At 46.1% G+C, this 5250-nt stretch overlaps 1 pseudogene; it reads left to right on the top strand.

Moving 5' to 3' along the window:
• Positions 1-1244: 1244 nt before the first annotated feature.
• Positions 1245-4991, top strand: LOC121649042 (annotated as a pseudogene).
• The last annotated feature ends 259 nt before the right edge of the window (positions 4992-5250 follow it).

Raw genomic sequence — 5250 nt, 5'->3', positions numbered from 1 at the left:
TCTCTACATTACTTGACGATATTATGCCACAACTTAAGTGTTTTTATTATATGTGCATATCCTGCATTTTCTTTTGTTGCAATTGTGCTGCTACTGTTTATTCTGACTGAGAATTTTGATAAAAACTACTTATATGAAAAAGTAAAACTGTCATCTGGTTAACAATCATGTTTTCTATTCAGTGTTTACCACAAGATTTTTTCATGTAATTAAAAATGAAAGTAATGTAATTTTCATTATCAAAACTGACACTGGTTGTTTATGTGCTTAAAAGGGGCCATGAAGAGTCAAAAAGATGCCATTGACACACTGTATTATTCATGTTTAAGATATGTACAAAAACAAAAAACTTGCACATTTTGCTACACAAATAGAATGAAAAAAGAAATTCCAACTATCTGACTGTACACATACATCATCTTCATCATGTGTCTCATCCTCTGTAATCAGCTGATCACCTTCTTCTCCAGCCTTATGTGTCCCCTCTCCGGTCTGAAGCTGACCGCTTTCCTCTCCAGATGTTCCTCCTCACTTAGTTGCTGACTGCTTGTTTCACCAGCATCAGGTGTCCCCTTCTTGGTCTGTTGCTCTCCAGACTTCATCCTAGTGGACCCCATCTCTGCTGCTTGCAGTGTCTCGTTCCAGCTGATCCCATTTTCTTCGTCTTGCAGAGTGTACAGCGTTTGTAGGCAGGGTGCGATTTGTGAAAAAAACAGAGGGGGGAGGGGATAATTTTGAGAAACATTTTTATTTTGAAAAATGACCACAACAGTGGACCAACAGTAAAACAGGCTAAAAATGGTTGTTCCTCCTGTAAACTGGCTTAACTCAGGTTATATAACAACATCAGTACGGTCTCTTTTCTTTAAAACTAGAACTGAACGCCTGCATTTGCAGAAATATTTGTTCTTTAACTTAAATTTGTGTTAAATAAAAATAAATGAAATTAATTAAAATAAAGGTCCCTGTATAAATTTAAAATAAAATATGACACAGTAAACACATACAATAAAAATGTGCTGTCAAAATGTTTTCTGGTTGGTGGATCAGTAGCAGCGTGGTGTCCCTGCTTCAAACACATCGCTGCACATTTGCGGGCCGGGAAGGAGGCAACATTTGTATGGTGTCAGATTTAAGCCATAAGTCTAGGGGGCGCAGTAACACACCCACGATAAAATGACACTCTCTCACACGCGTAGATATTAACTTTGCGCGCACAATCTAACTGTCTCACACACGTAGATATGAAGTCTGCGCACAATCTAACTCTTCGGACGCTACACTACAGGCTGCGAGCGAGGGTGTCAGCTCTGCGCAAGCAGGACTCCACCTGCGCGCGCTCTTTCTCTCGCCGTTTATGCTCGCGAGGTGAAGCTCTGCTCGCGCGGAGAAAACACTTTTGACACTTGGGGGCGGATCAGGAGACGTGGGGGGGTTGAGCCTTGTCCTTCTTATGATTGGTCACTTTCAGCCCCGATCCCGCCCTCACGGACATCTTTTTTTTTCCTGCAAGACAATTTCCGGTCATTCGTCGGCCACATACGTCATCGCGGTGCGCGAAGTACTGTCCCAATTCACAGAATTAGAAGGACCCTCCGAATCCACCCTTCGAATCCGCACTTCGTTTGGCCTCAAACGAAGGATGCTGGTGATGCATCCTTCGCGGCCTCTTTTCTCCCACAATTCGTTGCGCACAGGACGGTGGCGAATCAGCAACCTCAGAAGAGTCTTATTAAGTTTAAATAAAGTTTTATTTAAAAAAAAAGTTCGTTTTTTTAACTACACTTTAGTATAAACGTTACAAAACCAAGTACATTTAAAGCATGTTTGTTAAATGGTGACATTAAAATTCGGTAATATTTGATATTCAGTTACTTTTAAGGGGTTAATGAAGTGTGTACCGACTGGAAAACAACAGAGCCTCAAACCGTTTTTTTTTTTTTGTTTTTTTTTTGTTTTTTTAAACTGTCGGTGTTGCCGCTCCGTGTTCAGCGTCTACTGACGTTTCCTACGAGTAATTTCTGAGGTTTAAGTGATTAAACGTCCTGTGTTGTTGCTATGGGAAATTCTTGTAGACTAGGTAGGCTGTCCCATTTCACGAACGTTAAGCAGACTTCGAAGTGTGTAGACTACGGAGGACCACTCTGTAGCCTACGTAGTCTGCGCACTTCGAAGTGTGCAGACCCTGAAATGGGACACAGAAAAAAAATGATGTCCGTGAGGGCGGGATCGGGGCTGAAAGTGACCAATCATAAGAAGGACAAGGCTCAACCCCCCCACGTCTCCTGATCCGCCCCCAAGTGTCAAAAGTGTTTTCTCCGCGCGAGCAGAGCTTCACCTCGCGAGCATAAACGGCGAGAGAAAGAGCGCGCGCAGGTGGAGTCCTGCTTGCGCAGAGCTGACACCCTCGCTCGCAGCCTGTAGTGTAGCGTCCGAAGAGTTAGATTGTGCGCAGACTTCATATCTACGTGTGTGAGACAGTTAGATTGTGCGCGCAAAGTTAATATCTACGCGTGTGAGAGAGTGTCATTTTATCGTGGGTGTGTTACTGCGCCCCCTAGACTTATGGCTTAAATCTGACACCATACATTTGGTCCTTTTACAGCAATGAAAAGGAGATTGTTCAGTGTGGACACATTCATCCTGTTTCTATGAGGTTCAACTTTCATCACACTGAAACCAGCAGGTAGAATTTTTTGCATGTTCTCTCCTGTGAGAGAGTTTTGTGGATGGTGAGAAGTTTCTCATCATTTATGCGCTCGTCTTCGTCAGAGGCCAGTTCGATGGATAAAGAGCCGCGGCAGCAGAGATTATGCCATTATCATCCATTCTGCGCTCAGTGTTGTCAGCCAGGGAGACAGAAAGTCGCACACGAAACTCTTCTGTCTTGCAAAGGCCTCCATCACCTGGCTGAGACACACTGACCCCTTTGAAAGATGTTGAATTTTCCAATTCCTCCCTCATGCGTTTTGTGTTCACACCGTTGGCTTTCCTCGTTGATTTCAGTGAGCTCTGTGTCACGCCCACCTCTGTATTTGCTCCGACGGCTGTTGCGTCTCTTCTCTGAAGGAAAAGTGACAGAGGTTGCTGAATCTCCAGTGCATCTTTAATCAGTGCCATCTCCACAAAAAAATCCACTCTGTCATCTTAGTGTGCATTCCCTGACATCTCACCCTCTCCTTGCTGGATCTGGATGGTTCTTTGGCCAGCGCCCTAAAAAGTTTCACCAATGCTGGATAGCTCTCCCAGAGAGCTGTCACTGACATACAGGATGAGACAGCCAGCACACATCAAACACTCTCCCTATCCTACGCACCTGGATGCCCAAATCAAAAGCCACTGACTCAAGCTCTGCCTTATGTTTAGGGCTTTGGGAGAAAAGGGCATATAAGGAGTCAGTGGATCCATCCCACACAAGTTTGTGGTGACACCCCTGAGGGCACACCATGTACCCAAGAAGATCTGTGAGCTTATTCGGGACTACTACGGCAGCTTCAGCTTGAGATTCACTTCAAGGGAAGTAACATCTGCTTGGCACCGTTTGCAGAAAGGCATCACTGGCTGTGCCATATCAGTAGTGATGGTTGCTTTAGTTTGTTTGAACATGCTTGTCAAAGCAGCGAGGTGGAATGTCGAGGGCCCCTGTCCAGATCTGGCATCCGCCAACTCCCAATCCGAGCGTTCATGGATGATCTAACAGTCACAGCAACATCAGTGGCAGGATGCTGATGGCTCCTCCCTGGATTGGAAAGGATCTTTATGTGAGCAAGGATGTCTTTCAAGTCATCTAAATCAAGATCCCTGGTCCTGAGGAAAGGGAAAGTGGTGGATAATTTACGCTTTCAAGTGGATGGAGCCCAAATCCCATTAGTGACTGAGATGCCTCTGAAAAGTCTGGGGGAGATTTTTGACGGCACACTGAAAAACACAGCGGCAGTTCAGTCCACTTGCAGGGAAATGAAGCTCTGGCTGTCAGTAGTGGATAAGTCAGGCCTCCCTGGAAAGTTCAAGGCATGGATCTACCAGCACGGGATCCTGCCTAGACTCCTCTGGCCATTGCTGATTTACGAAGTCTCAGCATCTACTGTAGAGGGCCTTGAGAGAAGCAGGCAGCTGATTGAGGAAGAGATCCGAGCAGATCTGGAGGAGGAGCGTTGCAGCAGGACAGTGACCTCGCGGCAACAAGGGGCTTGGACAAACTGGGACCTTGGATGTCCTTCCAAGCCCATCCAATCTGCACAGCTGGGGTCTTGTAGAAACACCAGCATGCCCACTATGCCAAGCAAGGGGTTCCCTGGAGCACATTTTGAGCTGCTGCCCCAAGGCCCTGGGAAAGGGGAGGTACACGTGGCGCCACAACCAGGTTCTGAAGACAGTACGGGATGCTATCAGCACAGGAATCCAGCAAGCCAAACACCAGCGTGGTGCCCCTGCAGGGTGCAACATCACTTTTGTCCGGGCAGGAGAGAAGCCTCCAAAAAAGCTGAAGACCTTAGCAGGCTTACTGGCCTTGGCTCATGACTGGCAGCTGCAGGTGGACCTGGGGAGACAGTTGAAGTTTCCAGAGCACATTGCCATAACACTCAGGCCGGACGTCGTGCTAACATCTAATTCATCCAAGCAAATTATGCTTTTGGAGCTTATAGTTCCTTGGGAAGACCACATTGAAGAGGCTCACGAGCACAAGAAGGCCAATACCAGGAGGTGGTTGAGAACTGTAGGAGTAGGAGGAGGGCACGCTGTGAGCCAATTGAGGTAGGCTGTAGGGGATTTCCAGGCCAGTCTTTGCACCACACACTCAGGCTCCTTGGTGTCAGAGGGTTGCAGGAGAGAAAAGCCACCAAGAACATCAGTGAAGTAGCAGAGAGTGCTTCCAGGTGGTTGTGGATCAAAAGTGGATCAAAAGAGGGGATCCATGGTGTAGCAAGCTGCTTGGACACAAGTCGGGGTCTGCTCACCCCCGACTGGGTTGCCCAGGTGAGGGCGTCTGAAGATCAAAGACCTGAAGCACCCAATGACCCTGAGTACTTCACTGGTGATGTGCACAAGCTGCCCATCGATGTAGATGGTGTTTCTTTACACATACATACAAATATATATATATACATACAAACTACAGGTCAAAAGTTTGTGGTCACTTCCCTATTGAATCCCATGGCAAAGTGACCCCAAACTTTTGAACGGTAGTGTATATATATATATATATATATATATATATATATATATACTATAAAAAATGGAAGAATATGA

The sequence above is a fragment of the Melanotaenia boesemani genome, chromosome 11, assembly GCF_017639745.1.
Source record: "Melanotaenia boesemani isolate fMelBoe1 chromosome 11, fMelBoe1.pri, whole genome shotgun sequence".
In the NCBI taxonomy this organism is placed as follows: domain Eukaryota; kingdom Metazoa; phylum Chordata; class Actinopteri; order Atheriniformes; family Melanotaeniidae; genus Melanotaenia; species Melanotaenia boesemani.
This window is presented reverse-complemented; position numbering and strand designations above follow the sequence as displayed.